The sequence below is a fragment of the Macaca fascicularis genome, chromosome 9, assembly GCF_037993035.2.
Source record: "Macaca fascicularis isolate 582-1 chromosome 9, T2T-MFA8v1.1".
NCBI lineage: Eukaryota > Metazoa > Chordata > Mammalia > Primates > Cercopithecidae > Macaca > Macaca fascicularis.
Genome location: NC_088383.1, coordinates 39858335 through 39876103, shown reverse-complemented (window position 1 = coordinate 39876103; position 17769 = coordinate 39858335).

Below are 17769 nucleotides of genomic sequence, written 5' to 3'. Positions count from 1 at the left end.
GATCTCTTTGCTAGCCTTATTTCTGAGGAATCTGAGAACAGATATTTCTGATCCCTTTGAAGACTCTAGGGCCAAAGGAAATATCCTCCGATAACAAAGAGAAAGATGATTTCTGAGAAACTTCTTTGTATTCTGTGAAAATATCTCACAGAGTTACAGCTTTCCCCTCAAGAAGCCTTTCGCTAAGACAGTTCTTGTGGAATAGGCAAAGTGATATTTGGAAGCCCTTAGAGGGCTATGGTGAAAAAGGAAATAACCTCAGATGAAATCTGGAAAGAAGCTTTCTGAGAAACTGCTTAGTGTTCTGTTAATTCATCTCACAGAGCTACGTGTGTATTTCGTGGATCTCTTTGCTAGCCTTATTTCTGTGGAATCGGAGAGCAGACATTTCGGATCCCTTTGAAGACTATAGGGACAAAGGAAATATCCTCCGATAACAAAGAGAAAGAGGCTTTCTGAGAAACTTCTTTGTGTTCTGTGAAATCATCTCACAGAGTTTCAGCTTTTCCTTCAAGAAGCCTTTCGCTAAGACAGTTCTTGTGGAATTGGCAAAGTGATATTTGGAAAGCCCATAGAGGGCTATGGTGAAAAAGGAAATATTCTCATATGAAATCTGGAAAGAAGCTTTCTGAGAAACTGCTTAGTGTTCTGTTAATTCATCTCACAGAGTTACATGTGTATTTCGAGGATCTCTTTGCTAGCCTTATTTCTGTGGAATCTGAGAACAGGTATTTCAGATCCCATTGAAGACTGTAATGCCAAAGGAAATATCCTCCGATAACAAAGAGAAAGAAGCTTTCTGAGAAAATTCTTTGTGTTCTGTGAAATCATCACACAGAGTTACAGCTTTCCCCTCAAGAAGCCTTTCGCTAAGACAGTTCTTGTGGAATTCGCAAAGTGATATTTGGAAGCCAATAAAGGGCAATGGTGAAAAAGGAAATATCCTCAGATGAAATCTGGAAAGAAGCTTTCTGAGAACCTGCATAGGGTTCTGTTAATTCATCTCACAGAGTTACATGTGTATTTCGTGGATCTCTTTGCTAGCCTTATTTCTGTGGAATCGGAGAACAGATATTTCGGATCCCATTGAAGACTGTAGGGCCAAAGGAAATATCTTCCGATAACAAAAAGAAAGAGGATTTCTGAGAAACTTCTTTGTGTTCTTTGAAATCATCTCACAGAGTTACAGCTTTCCCCTCAAGAAGCCTTTGGCTAAGACAGTTCCTGTGGAATTGGCAAAGTGACATTTGGAAGCCCATAGAGAGCTATGTTGAAAAAGGAAGTATACTCAGATGAAATCTGTAAAGAAGCTTTCTGAGAAACTGCTTAGTGTTCTGTTAACTTATCTCACAGAGTTCCATGTGTATTTCGTGGATCCCTTGGCTCGCCTCATTTTTGGGGAATCTGAGAACAGATTTTTCTGAACCCTTTGAAGACTGTAGGGCCAAAGGAAATATCCTCCGATAACAAAGAGAAAGTAGCTTTCTGAGAAACTTCTTTGTGTTCTGTGAAATCATCTCACAGAGTTACAGCTTTCCCCTTAAGAAGCCTTTCGCGAAGACAGTTCTTGTGGAATTGGCTGAGTGATATTTGGAAGCCCATAAAAGGCTATGGTGAAAAAGGAAATATCCTCAGATGAAATCTGGAAAGAAGCTTTCTGAGAAACTGCTTAGTGTTCTCTTAATTCATCTCACAGAGTTTCATGTGTATTTCGTGGATCTCTTTGCTAGCCTTATTTCTGAGGAATTTGAGAACAAATATTTCGGATCCCTTTGAAGACTCTAGGGCCAAAGGAAATATCTTCCGATAACAAAGAGAAAGAGGCTTTCTGAGAAACTTCTTTGTGTTCTGTGAAATCCTCTCACAGAGTTTCAGCTTTCCCTTCAAGAAGCCTTTCGCTAAGACAGTTCTTGTGGAATTGGCAAAGTGATATTTGGAAGCCCATAGAGGGCTATGGTGAAAAAGGAAATATCCTCAGATGAAATATGGAAAGAAGCTTTCTGAGAAACTGCTTACTGTTCTGTTAATTCATCTCACAGAGTTACATGTGTATTTCGTGGATCTCTTTGCTAGCCTTATTTCTGTGGAATCTGATAACAGATATTTCGGATCCCTTTGAAGACTATAGGGCCAAAGGAAATATCCTCCGATAACAAAGAGAAAGAAGCTTTCTGAGAAAATTCTTTTTGTTCTGTGAAATCATCTCACAGAGTTACAGCTTTCCCCTCAAGAAGCCTTTCGCTAAGACAGTTCTTGTGGAATTGGCAAAGTGATATTTGGAAGCCCATAGAGGGCTACGGTGAAAAAGGAAATATCCTCAGATGAAATCTGGAAAGAAGCTATCTGAGAAACTGCTTACTGTTCTGTTAATTCATCTCACAGAGTTACATGTGTATTTCGTGGATCTCTTTTCTAGCCTTATTTCTGTGGAATCTGAGAACAGATATTTCGGATCCCTTTGAAGACTATAGGGCCAAAGGAAATATCCTCCGATAACAAAGAGAAAGAAGCTTTCTGAGAAACTTATTTGTGTTCTGTGAAATCATCTCACAGAGTTACAGCTTTCCCCTGAAGAAGCCTTTCACTAAGACAGTTCTTGTGGAATTGGCAAAGTGGTATTTGGAAGCCCAGAGAGGGCTATGGTGAAAAAGGAAATATCCTCAGATGAAATCTGGAAAGAAGCTTCCTGAGAAACTGCTTAGTGTTCTGTTAATTCATCTCACAGAGTTACATGTGTATTTCGTGGTTCTCTTTGCTAGCCTTTTTTCTGTGGAATCGGAGAACAGATATTTCGGATCCCATTGAAGACTGTAGGGCCAAAGGAAATATCCTCCGATAAAAAAGAGAAAGTAGCTTTCTGAGAAACTTCTTTGTGTTCTGTGAAATCATCTCACAGAGTTACAGCTTTCCCCTCAAGAAGCCTCTCGCTAAGACAGTTCTTGTGGAATTGGCAAAGTGATATTTGGAAGCCCATAGAGGGCTATGTTGAAAAAGGAAGTATCCTCAGATGAAATCTGGAAAGAAGCTTTCTGAGAAACTGCTTAGGGTTCTATTAACTTATCTCACAGAGTTATATGTGTATTTCGTGGATCTCTTGGCTCGCCTCATTTTTGTGGAATCTGAGAACAGATTTTTCTGAACCCTTTGAAGACTGTAGGGCCAAAGGAAATATCCTCCGATAACAAAGAGAAAGTAGCTTTCTGAGAAACTTCTTTGTGTTCTGTGAAATCATCTCAGAGAGTTACAGCTTTCCCCTCAAGAAGCCTTTCGCGAAGACAGTTTTTGTGGAATTGGCAAAGTGATATTTGGAAGCCCATAAAAGGCTATGGTGAAAAAGGAAATATCCTCAGATGAAATCTGGAAAGAAGCTTTCTGAGAAACTGCTTAGTGTTCTCTTAATTCATCTCACAGAGTTTCATGTGTATTTCGTGGATCTCTTTGCTAGCCTTATTTCTGAGGAATCTGAGAACAGATATTTCGGATCCCTTTGAAGACTATAGGGCCAAAGGAAATATCCTCCGTTAACAAAGAGAAAGAAGCTTTCTGAGAAAATTCTTTGTGTTCTGTGAAATCATCTCACAGAGTTACAGCTTTCCCCTCAAGAAGCCTCTCGCTAAGACAGTTCTTGTGGAATTGGCAAAGTGATATTTGGAAGCCCATAGAGGGCTATGGTGAAAAAGGAAATATCCTCAGATGAAATCTGGAAAGAAGCTTTCTGAGAAACTGCTTAGTGTTCTCTTAATTCATCTCACAGAGTTACATGTGTATTTCGTGGATCTTTTTGCTAGCCTTATTTCTGAGGAATCTGAGAACAGATATTTCGGATCCCTTTGAAGACTCTAGGGCATAAGGAAATACCCTCCGATAACAAAGAGAAAGAAGTTTTCTGAGAAACTTCTTTGTGTTCTGTGAAATCATCTCAAAGAGTTACAGCCTTCCCCTCAAGAAGCCTTTCGCAAAGACAGTTCTTGTGGAATTGGCAAAGTGATATTTGGAAGCCCATAGAAGGCTATCGTGAAAAAGGAAATATCCTCAGATGAAATCTGGAAAGAAGCTTTCTGAGAAACTCCTTAGTGTTCTCTTAATTCATCTCACAGAGTTTCATGTGTATTTCGTGGATCTCTTTGCTAGCCTTATTTCTGAGGAATCTGAGAACAGATATTTCGGAACCCTTTGAAGACTCTAGGGCCAAAGGAAATATCTTCCGATAACAAAGGGAAAGAGGCTTTCTGAGAAACTTCTTTGTGTTCTGTGAAATCAACTCACAGAGTTTCAGCTTTCCCTTCAAGAAGCCTTTCACTAAGACAGTTCTTGTGGAATTGGCTAAGTGATATTTGGAAGCCCATAGAGGGCTATGTTGAAAAAGGAAATATCCTCAGATGAAATCTGGAAGGAGCTTTCTGAGAAACTGCTTAGTGTTCTGTTAATTCATCTCACAGAGTTACATGTGTATTTCGTGGATCTCTTTGCTAGCCTTATTTCTGTGGAATCTGATAACAGATATTTCGGATCCCTTTGAAGACTATAGGGCCAAAGGAAATATCCTCCGATAACAAAGAGAAAGAAGCTTTCTGAGAAAATTCTTTGTGTTCTGTGAAATCATCTCACAGAGTTACAGCTTTCCCCTCAAGAAGCCTTTCGCTAAGACAGTTCTTGTGGAATTGGCAAAGTGATATTTGGAAGCCCATAGAGGGCTACGGTGAAAAAGGAAATATCCTCAGATGAAATCTGGAAAGGAGCTATCTGAGAAACTGCTTAATGTTCTGTTAATTCATCTCACAGAGTTACATGTGTATTTCGTGGATCTCTTTGTTTGCGTTATTTCTGTGGAATCTGAGAACAGATATTTCGGATCCCTTTGAAGACTCTAGGGCCAAAGGAAATATCCTCCGATAACAAAGAGAAAGAAGCTTTCTGAGAAACTTCTTTGTGTTCTGTGAAATCATCTCACAGAGTTACAGCTTTCCCCTCAAGAAGCCTTTCACTAAGACAGTTCTTGTGGAATTGGCAAAGTGATATTTGGAAGCCCATAGAGGGCTATGGTGAAAAAGGAAATATCCTCAGATGAAATCTGGAAAGAAGCTTTCTGAGAAACTGCTTAGTGTTCTGTTAATTCATCTCACAGAGTTACATGTGTATTTCGTGGTTCTCTTTGCTAGCCTTATTTCTGTGGAATCGGAGAACAGATATTTCGGATCCCATTGAAGACTGTAGGGCCAAAGGAAATATCCTCCGATAAAAAAGAGAAAGTAGCTTTCTGAGAAACTTCTTTGTGTTCTGTGAAATCATCACACAGAGTTACAGCTTTCCCCTCGAGAAGCATTTCATTAAGACAGTTCTTGTGGAATTGGCAAACTGATATTTGGAAGCCCAGAGAGGGCTATGGTGAAAAAGGAAATATCCTCAGATGAAATCTGGAAAGAAGCTTTCTGAGAAACTGCTTAGTGTTCTGTTAATTCATCTCACAGAGTTACATGTGTATTTCGTGGATCTCTTTGCTAGCCTTATTTCTGAGGAATCGGAGAACAGATATTTCGGATCCCATTGAAGACTGTAGGGCCAAAGGAAATATCCTCCGATAACAAAGAGAAAGATGATTTCTGAGAAACTTCTTTGTATTCTGTGAAATCATCTCACAGAGTTACAGCTTTCCCCTCAAGAAGCCTTTCGCTAAGACAGTTCTTGTGGAATAGGCAAAGTGATATTTGGAAGCCCTTAGAGGGCTATGGTGAAAAAGGAAATATCCTCAGATGAAATCTGGAAAGAAGCTTTCTGAGAAACTGCTTAGTGTTCTGTTAATTCATCTCACAGAGCTACGTGTGTATTTCGTGGATCTCTTTGCTAGCCTTATTTCTGTGGAATCGGAGAGCAGACATTTCGGATCCCTTTGAAGACTATAGGGCCAAAGGAAATATCCTCCGATAACAAAGAGAAAGAGGCTTTCTGAGAAACTTCTTTGTGTTCTGTGAAATCATCTCACAGAGTTTCAGCTTTTCCTTCAAGAAGCCTTTCGCTAAGACAGTTCTTGTGGAATTGGCAAAGTGATATTTGGAAAGCCCATAGAGGGCTATGGTGAAAAAGGAAATATTCTCATATGAAATCTGGAAAGAAGCTTTCTGAGAAACTGCTTAGTGTTCTGTTAATTCATCTCACAGAGTTACATGTGTATTTCGAGGATCTCTTTGCTAGCCTTATTTCTGTGGAATCTGAGAACAGGTATTTCAGATCCCATTGAAGACTGTAATGCCAAAGGAAATATCCTCCGATAACAAAGAGAAAGAAGCTTTCTGAGAAAATTCTTTGTGTTCTGTGAAATCATCACACAGAGTTACAGCTTTCTCCTCAAGAAGCCTTTCGCTAAGACAGTTCTTGTGGAATTCGCAAAGTGATATTTGGAAGCCAATAAAGGGCAATGGTGAAAAAGGAAATATCCTCAGATGAAATCTGGAAAGAAGCTTTCTGAGAACCTGCATAGGGTTCTGTTAATTCATCTCACAGAGTTACATGTGTATTTCGTGGATCTCTTTGCTAGCCTTATTTCTGTGGAATCGGAGAACAGATATTTCGGATCCCATTGAAGACTGTAGGGCCAAAGGAAATATCTTCCGATAACAAAAAGAAAGAGGATTTCTGAGAAACTTCTTTGTGTTCTTTGAAATCATCTCACAGAGTTACAGCTTTCCCCTCAAGAAGCCTTTGGCTAAGACAGTTCCTGTGGAATTGGCAAAGTGACATTTGGAAGCCCATAGAGAGCTATGTTGAAAAAGGAAGTATCCTCAGATGAAATCTGGAAAGAAGCTTTCTGAGAAACTGCTTAGTGTTCTGTTAACTTATCTCACAGAGTTACATGTGTATTTCGTGGATCCCTTGGCTCGCCTCATTTTTGGGGAATCTGAGAACAGATTTTTCTGAATCCTTTGAAGACTGTAGGGCCAAAGGAAATATCCTCCGATAACAAAGAGAAAGTAGCTTTCTGAGAAACTTCTTTGTGTTCTGTGAAATCATCTCACAGAGTTACAGCTTTCCCCTTAAGAAGCCTTTCGCGAAGACAGTTCTTGTGGAATTGGCAGAGTGATATTTGGAAGCCCATAAAAGGCTATGGTGAAAAAGGAAATATCCTCAGATGAAATCTGGAAAGAAGCTTTCTGAGAAACTGCTTAGTGTTCTCTTAATTCATCTCACAGAGTTTCATGTGTATTTCGTGGATCTCTTTGCTAGCCTTATTTCTGAGGAATTTGAGAACAAATATTTCGGATCCCTTTGAAGACTCTAGGGCCAAAGGAAATATCTTCCGATAACAAAGAGAAAGAGGCTTTCTGAGAAACTTCTTTGTGTTCTGTGAAATCCTCTCACAGAGTTTCAGCTTTCCCTTCAAGAAGCCTTTCGCTAAGACAGTTCTTGTGGAATTGGCAAAGTGATATTTGGAAGCCCATAGAGGGCTATGGTGAAAAAGGAAATATCCTCAGATGAAATATGGAAAGAAGCTTTCTGAGAAACTACTTACTGTTCTGTTAATTCATCTCACAGAGTTACATGTGTATTTCGTGGATCTCTTTGCTAGCCTTATTTCTGTGGAATCTGATAACAGATATTTCGGATCCCTTTGAAGACTATAGGGCCAAAGGAAATATCCTCCGATAACAAAGAGAAAGAAGCTTTCTGAGAAAATTCTTTTTGTTCTGTGAAATCATCTCACAGAGTTACAGCTTTCCCCTCAAGAAGCCTTTCGCTAAGACAGTTCTTGTGGAATTGGCAAAGTGATATTTGGAAGCCCATAGAGGGCTACGGTGAAAAAGGAAATATCCTCAGATGAAATCTGGAAAGAAGCTATCTGAGAAACTGCTTACTGTTCTGTTAATTCATCTCACAGAGTTACATGTGTATTTCGTGGATCTCTTTTCTAGCCTTATTTCTGTGGAATCTGAGAACAGATATTTCGGATCCCTTTGAAGACTATAGGGCCAAAGGAAATATCCTCCGATAACAAAGAGAAAGAAGCTTTCTGAGAAACTTATTTGTGTTCTGTGAAATCATCTCACAGAGTTACAGCTTTCCCCTGAAGAAGCCTTTCACTAAGACTGTTCTTGTGGAATTGGCAAAGTGGTATTTGGAAGCCCAGAGAGGGCTATGGTGAAAAAGGAAATATCCTCAGATGAAATCTGGAAAGAAGCTTCCTGAGAAACTGCTTAGTGTTCTGTTAATTCATCTCACAGAGTTACATGTGTATTTCGTGGTTCTCTTTGCTAGCCTTTTTTCTGTGGAATCGGAGAACAGATATTTCGGATCCCATTGAAGACTGTAGGGCCAAAGGAAATATCCTCCGATAAAAAAGAGAAAGTAGCTTTCTGAGAAACTTCTTTGTGTTCTGTGAAATCATCTCACAGAGTTACAGCTTTCCCCTCAAGAAGCCTCTCGCTAAGACAGTTCTTGTGGAATTGGCAAAGTGATATTTGGAAGCCCATAGAGGGCTATGTTGAAAAAGGAAGTATCCTCAGATGAAATCTGGAAAGAAGCTTTCTGAGAAACTGCTTAGGGTTCTATTAACTTATCTCACAGAGTTATATGTGTATTTCGTGGATCTCTTGGCTCGCCTCATTTTTGTGGAATCTGAGAACAGATTTTTCTGAACCCTTTGAAGACTGTAGGGCCAAAGGAAATATCCTCCGATAACAAAGAGAAAGTAGCTTTCTGAGAAACTTCTTTGTGTTCTGTGAAATCATCTCACAGAGTTACAGCTTTCCCCTCAAGAAGCCTTTCGCGAAGACAGTTCTTGTGGAATTGGCAAAGTGATATTTGGAAGCCCATAAAAGGCTATGGTGAAAAAGGAAATATCCTCAGATGAAATCTGGAAAGAAGCTTTCTGAGAAACTGCTTAGTGTTCTCTTAATTCATCTCACAGAGTTTCATGTGTATTTCGTGGATCTCTTTGCTAGCCTTATTTCTGAGGAATCTGAGAACAGATATTTCGGATCCCTTTGAAGACTATAGGGCCAAAGGAAATATCCTCCGATAACAAAGAGAAAGAAGCTTTCTGAAAAAATTCTTTGTGTTCTGTGAAATCATCTCACAGAGTTACAGCTTTCCCCTCAAGAAGCCTCTCGCTAAGACAGTTCTTGTGGAATTGGCAAAGTGATATTTGGAAGCCCATAGAGGGCTATGGTGAAAAAGGAAATATCCTCAGATGAAATCTGGAAAGAAGCTTTCTGAGAAACTGCTTAGTGTTCTCTTAATTCATCTCACAGAGTTACATGTGTATTTCGTGGATCTTTTTGCTAGCCTTATTTCTGAGGAATCTGAGAACAGATATTTCGGATCCCTTTGAAGACTCTAGGGCATAAGGAAATACCCTCCGATAACAAAGAGAAAGAAGTTTTCTGAGAAACTTCTTTGTGTTCTGTGAAATCATCTCAAAGAGTTACAGCCTTCCCCTCAAGAAGCCTTTCACTAAGACAGTTCTTGTGGAATTGGCAAACTGATATTTGGAAGCCCATAGAGGGCAATGGTGAAAAAGGAAATATCCTCAGATGAAATCTGGAAAGAAGCTTTCTGAGAACCTGCTTAGGGTTCTGTTAATTCATCTCACAGAGTTACATGTGTATTTCGTGGATCTCTTTGCTAGCATTATTTCTGTGGAATCGGAGAACAGATATTTCGGATCCCATTGAAGACTGTAGGGCCAAAGGAAATATCCTCCGATAACAAAGAGAAAGAGGCTTTCTGAGAAACTTCTTTGTGTTCTGTGAAATCATCTCACAGAGTTACAGCTTTCCCCTCAAGAAGACTTTGGCTAAGACAGTTCCTGTGGAATTGGCAAAGTGATATTTGGAAGCCCATAGAGGGCTATGTTGAAAAAGGAAGTATCCTCAGATGAAATCTGGAAAGAAGCTTTCTGAGAAACTTCTTAGTGTTCTATTAACTTATCTCACAGAGTTACATGTGTATTTCTTGGATCTTTTTGCTAACCTTTTTTCTGAGGAATCTGAGAACAGATATTTCGGATCCCATTGAAGACTGTAGGGCCAAAGGATATATCCTCCGATAACAAAGAGAAAGAGGCTTTCTGAGAAACTTCTTTGTGTTCTGTGAAATCATCTCACAGAGTTACAGCTTTCCCCTCAAGAAGCCTTTGGCTAAGACAGTTCCTGTGGAATTGGCAAAGTGATATTTGGAAGCCCATAGAGGGCTATGTTGAAAAAGGAAGTATCCTCAGATGAAATCTGGAAAGAAGCTTTCTGAGAAACTGCTTAGGGTTCTATTAACTTATCTCACAGAGTTACATGTGTATTTCGTGGATCTCTTGGCTCGCCTCATTTTTGTGGAATCTGAGAACAGATTTTTCTGAACCCTTTGAAGACTGTAGGGCGAAAGGAAATATCCTCCGATAACAAAGAGAAAGTAGCTTTCTGAGAAACTTCTTTGTGTTCTGTGAAATCATCTCACAGAGTTACAGCTTTCCCCTCAAGAAGCCTTTCGCGAAGACAGTTCTTGTGGAATTGGCAAAGTGATATTTGGAAGCCCATAAAAGGCTATGGTGAAAAAGGAAATATCCTCAGATGAAATCTGGAAAGAAGCTTTCTGAGAAACTGCTTAGTGTTCTCTTAATTCATCTCACAGAGTTTCATGTGTATTTCGTGGATCGCTTTGCTAGCCTTATTTCTGAGGAATCTGAGAACAGATATTTCGGATCCCTTTGAAGACTATAGGGCCAAAGGAAATATCCTCCGATAACAAAGAGAAAGAAGCTTTCTGAGAAAATTCTTTGTGTTCTGTGAAATCATCTCACAGAGTTACAGCTTTCCCCTCAAGAAGCCTCTCGCTAAGACAGTTCTTGTGGAATTGGCAAAGTGATATTTGGAAGCCCATAGAGGGCTATGGTGAAAAAGGAAATATCCTCAGATGAAATCTGGAAAGAAGCTTTCTGAGAAACTGCTTAGTGTTCTCTTAATTCATCTCACAGAGTTACATGTGTATTTCGTGGATCTTTTTGCTAGCCTTATTTCTGAGGAATCTGAGAACAGATATTTCGGATCCCTTTGAAGACTCTAGGGCATAAGGAAATATCCTCCGATAACAAAGAGAAAGAAGCTTTCTGAGAAACTTCTTTGTGTTCTGTGAAATCATCTCACAGAGTTACAGCTTTCCCCTCAAGAAGCCTTTCGCTAAGACAGTTCTTGTGGAATTCGCAAAGTGATATTTGGAAGCCCATAGAGGGCAATGGTGAAAAAGGAAATATCCTCAGATGCAATCTGGAAAGAAGCTTTCTGAGAACCTGCTTAGGGTTCTGTTAATTCATCTCACAGAGTTACATGTGTATTTCCTGTATCTCTTTGCTAGCCTTATTTCTGTGGAATCGGAGAACAGATATTTCGGATCCCATTGAAGACTGTAGGGCCAAAGGAAATATCCTCCGATAACAAAGAGAAAGAGGCTTTCTGAGTAACTTCTTTGTGTTCTGTGAAATCATCTCACAGAGTTACAGCTTTCCCCTCAAGAAGCCTTTGGCTAAGACAGTTCCTGTGGAATTGGCAAAGTGATATTTGGAAGCCCATAGACGGCTATGTTGAAAAAGGAAGTATCCTCAGATGAAATCTGGAAAGAAGCTTTCTGAGAAACTGCTTAGTGTTCTATTAACTTATCTCACAGAGTTACATGTGTATTTCGTGGATCTCTTGGCTCGCCTCATTTTTGTGGAATCTGAGAACAGATTTTTCTGAACCCTTTGAAGACTGTAGGGCCAAAGGAAATATCCTCCGATAACAAAGAGAAAGAAGCTTTCTGAGAAAATTCTTTGTGTTCTGTGAAATCATCTCACAGAGTTACAGCTTTCCCCTCAAGAAGCCTCTCGCTAAGACAGTTCTTGTGGAATTGGCAAAGTGATATTTGGAAGCCCATAGAGGGCTATGGTGAAAAAGGAAATATCCTCAGATGAAATCTGGAAAGAAGCTTTCTGAGAAACTGCTTAGTGTTCTGTTAATTCATCTCACAGAGTTACATGTGTATTTCGTGGATCTTTTTGCTAGCCTTATTTCTGAGGAATCTGAGAACAGATATTTCGGATCCCTTTGAAGACTATAGGGCCTAAGGAAATATCCTCCGATAACAAAGAGAAAGAAGCTTTCTGAGAAACTTCTTTGTGTTCTGTGAAATCATCTCACAGAGTTACAGCTTTCCCCTCAAAAGCCTTTCGCTAAGACAGTTCTTGTGGAATTGGCAAAGTGATATTTGGAAGCCCATAGAGAGCTACGGTGAAAAAGGAAATATCCTCAGATGAAATCTGGAAAGAGGCTTTCTGAGAAACTGCTTAGTGTTCTGTTAACTTATCTCAAAGATTTACATGTGTATTTCGTGGTTCTCTTTGCTAGCCTTATTTCTGTGGAATCGGAGAACAGATATTTCGGATCCCATTGAAGACTGTAGGGCCAAAGGAAATATCCTCCGATAAAAAAGAGAAAGTAGCTTTCTGAGAAACTTCTTTGTGTTCTGTGAAATCATCTCACAGAGTTACAGCTTTCCCCTCAAGAAGCCTCTCGCTAAGACAGTTCTTGTGGAATTGGCAAAGTGATATTTGGAAGCCCATAGAGGACTATGGTGAAAAAGGAAATATCCTCAGATGAAATCTGGAAAGAAGCTTTCTGAGAAACTGCTTAGTGTTCTGTTAACTCATCTCAAAGAGATACATGTGTATTTCGTGAATCTCTTTGCTAGCCTCATTTCTGTGGAATCTGAGAACAGATATTTCGGATCCCTTTGAAGACTCTAGGGCCAAAGGAAATATCCTCCGATAACAAAGAGAAAGAAGGTTTCTGAGAAACTTCTTTGTGTTCTGTGAAATCATCTCACAGAGTTACAGCTTTCCCCTCAAAAGCCTTTCGCTAAGACAGTTCTTGTGGAATTGGCAAAGTGATATTTGGAAGCCCATAGAGAGCTACGGTGAAAAAGGAAATATCCTCAGATGAAATCTGGAAAGAAGCTTTCTGAGAAACTGCTTAGTGTTCTGTTAACTTATCTCACAGAGTTACATGTGTATTTCGTGGATCTCTTTGCTAGCCTCAGTTTTGTGGAATCTGAGAACAGTTATTTCGGATCCCTTTGAAGACAATAGGGCCAAAGGAAATATCCTCTGATAACAAAGAGAAAGTAGCTTTCTGAGAAACTTCTTTGTGTTCTGTGAAATCATCTCACAGAGTTACAGCTTTCCCCTCAAGAAGCCTTTCGCTAAGACAGTTCTAGTGGAATTGGAAAAGTGATATTTGGAAGCCCATAGAGGGCTATGGTGAAAAAGGAAATATCCTCAGATGAAATCTGGAAAGAAGCTTTCTGAGAAACTGCTTAGTGTTCTGTTAATTCATCTCACAGAGTTACATGTGTATTTCGTGGATCTCTTTGCTAGCCTTATTTCTGAGGAATCTGAGAACAGATATTTCGGATTCCTTTTAAGACTCTAGTGCCAAAGGAAATATCCTCCGATAACAACGAGAAAGATGATTTCTGAGAAACTTCTTTGTATTCTGTGAAATTATCTCACAGAGTTACAGCTTTCCCCTCAAGAAGCCTTTCGCTAAGACAGTTCTTGTGGAATAGGCAAAGTGATATTTGGAAGCCCATAGAGGGCTATGGTGAAAAAGGAAATATCCTGAGATGAAATCTGGAAAGAAGCTTTCTGAGAAACTACTTAGTCGTCTGTTAGTTCATCTCACAGAGTTACATGTGTATTTCGTGGATCTCTTTGCTAGCCTTATTTCTGTGGAATCAGAGAACAGATATTTCGGATCCCTTTGAAGACTATAGGGCCAAAGGAAATATCCTCTGATAACAAAGAGAAACAAGCTTTCTGAGAAACTTCCTTGTGTTCTGTGAAATCATCTCACAGAGTTACAGCTTTCCCCTCAAGAAGCCTTTTGCTAAGACTGTTCTTGTGGAATTGGCAAAGTGATATTTGGAAGCCCATAGAGGGCTACGGTGAAAAAGGAAATATCCTCAGATGAAACCTGGAAAGAAGCTTTCTGAGAAACTGCTTAGTGTTCTGTTAATTCATCTCACAGAGTTACATGTGTATTTCGTGGATCTCTTTGCTAGCCTTATTTATGTGGAATCAGAGAACAGATATTTCGGATCCCTTTGAAGACTGTAGGGCCAAAGGAAATATCCTCCGATAACAAAGAGAATGAGGCTTTCTGAGAAACTTCTTTGTGTTCTGTGAAATCATCTCACAGAGTTACTGCTTTCCCCTGAAGAAGCCTTTCGCTAAGACAGTTCCTGTGGAATTGGCAAAGTGATATTGGAAGCCCATGGAGGGCTACGGTTAAAAACGAAATATCCTCAGATGATATCTGGAAGGAAGATTTCTGAGAAAATGCTTAGTGTTCTGTTAATTCATCTCACAGAGTTACATGTGTATTTCGTGGATCTCTTTGCTAGCCTTATTTCTGTGGAATCTGAGAACAGATATTTCGGATCCCATTGAAGACTATAGGGCCAAAGGAAATATCCTCCGATAACAAAAAGGAAGAAGCTTTCTGAGAAACTTCTTTGTGTTCTGTGAAATCATCTCACAGAGTTACAGCTTTCCCCTCAAGAATCCTATCGCTAAGACAGTTCTTGTGGAATAGGCAAAGTGATATTTGGAAGCCCATAGAGGGCTATGGTGAAAAAGGAAATATCCTCAGATGAAATCTGGAAAGAAGCTTTCTGAGAAACTGCTTAGTGTTCTGCTAATTCATCTCACAGTGTTACATGTGTATTTCGTGGATATCTTTGCTAGCCTTATTTCTGTGGAATCTGAGAACAGGTATTTCGGATCCCATTGAAGACTATAGGGCCAAAGGAGATATCCTCCGATAACAAATAGAAAGAAGCTTTCTGAGAAACTTCTTTGTGTTCTGTGAAATCATCTCACAGAGTTACAGCTTTCCCCTCAAGAAGCCTATCGCTAAGACAGTTCTTGTGGAATTGGCAAAGTGATATTTGGAAGCCCATAGAGGGCAAGGGTGAAAAAGGAAATATCCTCAGATGAAATCTGGAAAGAAGCTTTCTGAGAAACTGCTTAGTGTTCTGTTAACACATCTCAAATAGATACATGTGTAATTCGTGGATCTCTTTGCTAGCCTCATTTCTGTGGAATCTGAGAACAGATATTTCGGATCCCTTTGAAGACTATAGGGCCAAAGGAAATATCATCCGATAACAAAGAGAAAGAATCTTTCTGAGAAACTTCTTTGTGTTCTGTGAAATCATCTCACAGAGTTACAGCTTTCCCCTCAAGAAGCCTTTCACTAAGACAGTTCTTGTGGAATTGGCAAACTGATATTTGGAAGCCCATAGAGGTCTATGGTGAAAAAGGAAATATCCTGAGATGAAATATGGAAAGAAGCTTTCTGAGAAACTGCTTAGTGTTCTGTGAATTCATCTCACAGAGCTACATGTGTATTTCGTGGATCTCTTTGCTAGCCTTATTTCTGTGGAATCGGAGAACAGACATTTCGGATCCCATTTAAGACTATAGGGACAAAGGAAATATCCTCCGATAACAAAGAGAAAGAGGCTTTCTGAGAAAATTCTTTGTGTTCTGTGAAATCATCTCACAGAATTTCAGCTTTCCCTTCAAGAAGCCTTTCGCTAAGACAGTTCTTGTGGAATTGGCAAAGTGATATTTGGAAAGCCCGTAGAGGGCTATGGTGAAAAAGGAAATATTCTCATATGAAATCTGGAAAGAAGCTTTCTGAGAAACTGCTTAGTGTTCTGTTAATTCATCTCACAGAGTTACATGTGTATTTGGTGGATCTCTTTGCTAGCCTTATTTCTGTGGAATCTGAGAACAGGTATTTCGGATCCCATTGAAGACTATAGGGCCAAAGGAAATATCCTCCGATAACAAAGAGAAAGAAGCTTTCTGAGAAACTTCCTTGTGTTCTGTGAAATCATCTCACAGAGTTAAAACTTTCCCCTCAAGAAGCCTATCGCTAAGACAGTTCTTGTGGAATTGCCAAAGTGATATTTGGAAGCCCATAGAGGGCAAGGGTGAAAAAGGAAATATCCTCAGATGAAATCTGAAAAGAAGCTTTCTGAGAAACTGCTTAGTGTTCTTTTAACTCATCTCAAAGAGATACATGTGTATTTCGTGGATCTCTATGCTAGCCTGATTTATGTGGAATCTGAGATCAGACATTTCGGATCCCTTTGAAGACTATAGGACCAAAGGAAATATCCTCCTATAACAAAGAGAAAGAAGCTTTCTGAGAAACTTCTTTGTGTTCTCTGAAATCATCACACAGAGTTACAGCTTTCCCCTCAAGAAGCCTTTCGCTAAGACAGTTCTTGTGGAATTGGCGAAGTGATATTTGGAAGCCCATAGAGGGCTATGGTGAAAAAGGAAATATCCTCAGATGAAATCTGGAAAGAAGCTTTCTGAGAAACTGCTTAGGGTTCTGTTAATTCATCTCACAGAGTTACATGTGTATTTCGTGGATCTCTTTGCTAGCCTTATTTCTGTGGAATCGGAGAACAGATATTTCGGATCCCATTGAAGACTGTAGGGCCAAAGGAAATATCCTCCGATAACAAAGAGAAAGAGGCTTTATGAGAAACTTCTTTGTGTTCTGTGAAATCATCTCACAGAGTTACAGCTTTCCCCTCAAGAAGCCTCTCGCTAAGACAGTTCTTGTGGAATTGGCAAAGTGATATTTGGAAGCCCATAGAGGGCTATGGTGAAAAAGGAAATATCCTCAGATGAAATCTGGAAAGAAGCTTTCTGAGAAACTGCTTAGTGTTCTGTTACCTCATCTCAAAGAGATACATGTGTATTTCGTGAATCTCTTTGCTAGCCTCATTTCTGTGGAATCTGAGAACAGATATTTCGGATCCCTTTGAAGACTATAGGGCCAAAGGAAATATCCTCCGATAACAAAGAGAAAGAAGCTTTCTGAGAAACTTCTTTGTGTTCTGTGAAATCATCTCACAGAGTTACAGCTTTCCCCTCAAAAGCCTTTCGCTAAGACAGTTCTTGTGGAATTGGCAAAGTGATATTTGGAAGCCCATAGAGAGCTACGGTGAAAAAGGAAATATCCTCAGATGAAATCTGGAAAGAAGCTTTCTGAGAAACTGCTTAGTGTTCTGTTAACTTATCTCACAGAGTTACATGTGTATTTCGTGGATCTCTTTGCTAGCCTCAGTTTTGTGGAATCTGAGAACAGTTATTTCGGATCCCTTTGAAGACAATAGGGCCAAAGGAAATATCCTCCGATAACAAAGAGAAAGTAGCTTTCTGAGAAACTTCTTTGTGTTCTGTGAAATCATCTCACAGAGGTACAGCTTTCCCCTCAAGAAGCCTCTCGCTAAGACAGTTCTTGTGGAATTGGCAAAGTGATATTTGGAAGCCCATAGAGGGCTATGGTGAAAAAGGAAATATCCTCAGATGAAATCTGGAAAGAAGCTTTCTGAGAAACTGCTTAGTGTTCTGTTAATTCATCTCACAGAGTTACATGTGTATTTCGTGGATCTCTTTGCTAGCCTTATTTCTGAGGAATCTGAGAACAGATATTTCGGATTCCTTTTAAGACTCTAGTGCCAAAGGAAATATCCTCCGATAACAACGAGAAAGATGATTTCTGAGAAACTTCTTTGTATTCTGTGAAATTATCTCACAGAGTTACAGCTTTCCCCTCAAGAAGCCTTTCGCTAAGACAGTTCTTGTGGAATAGGCAAAGTGATATTTGGAAGCCCATAGAGGGCTATGGTGAAAAAGGAAATATCCTGAGATGAAATCTGGAAAGA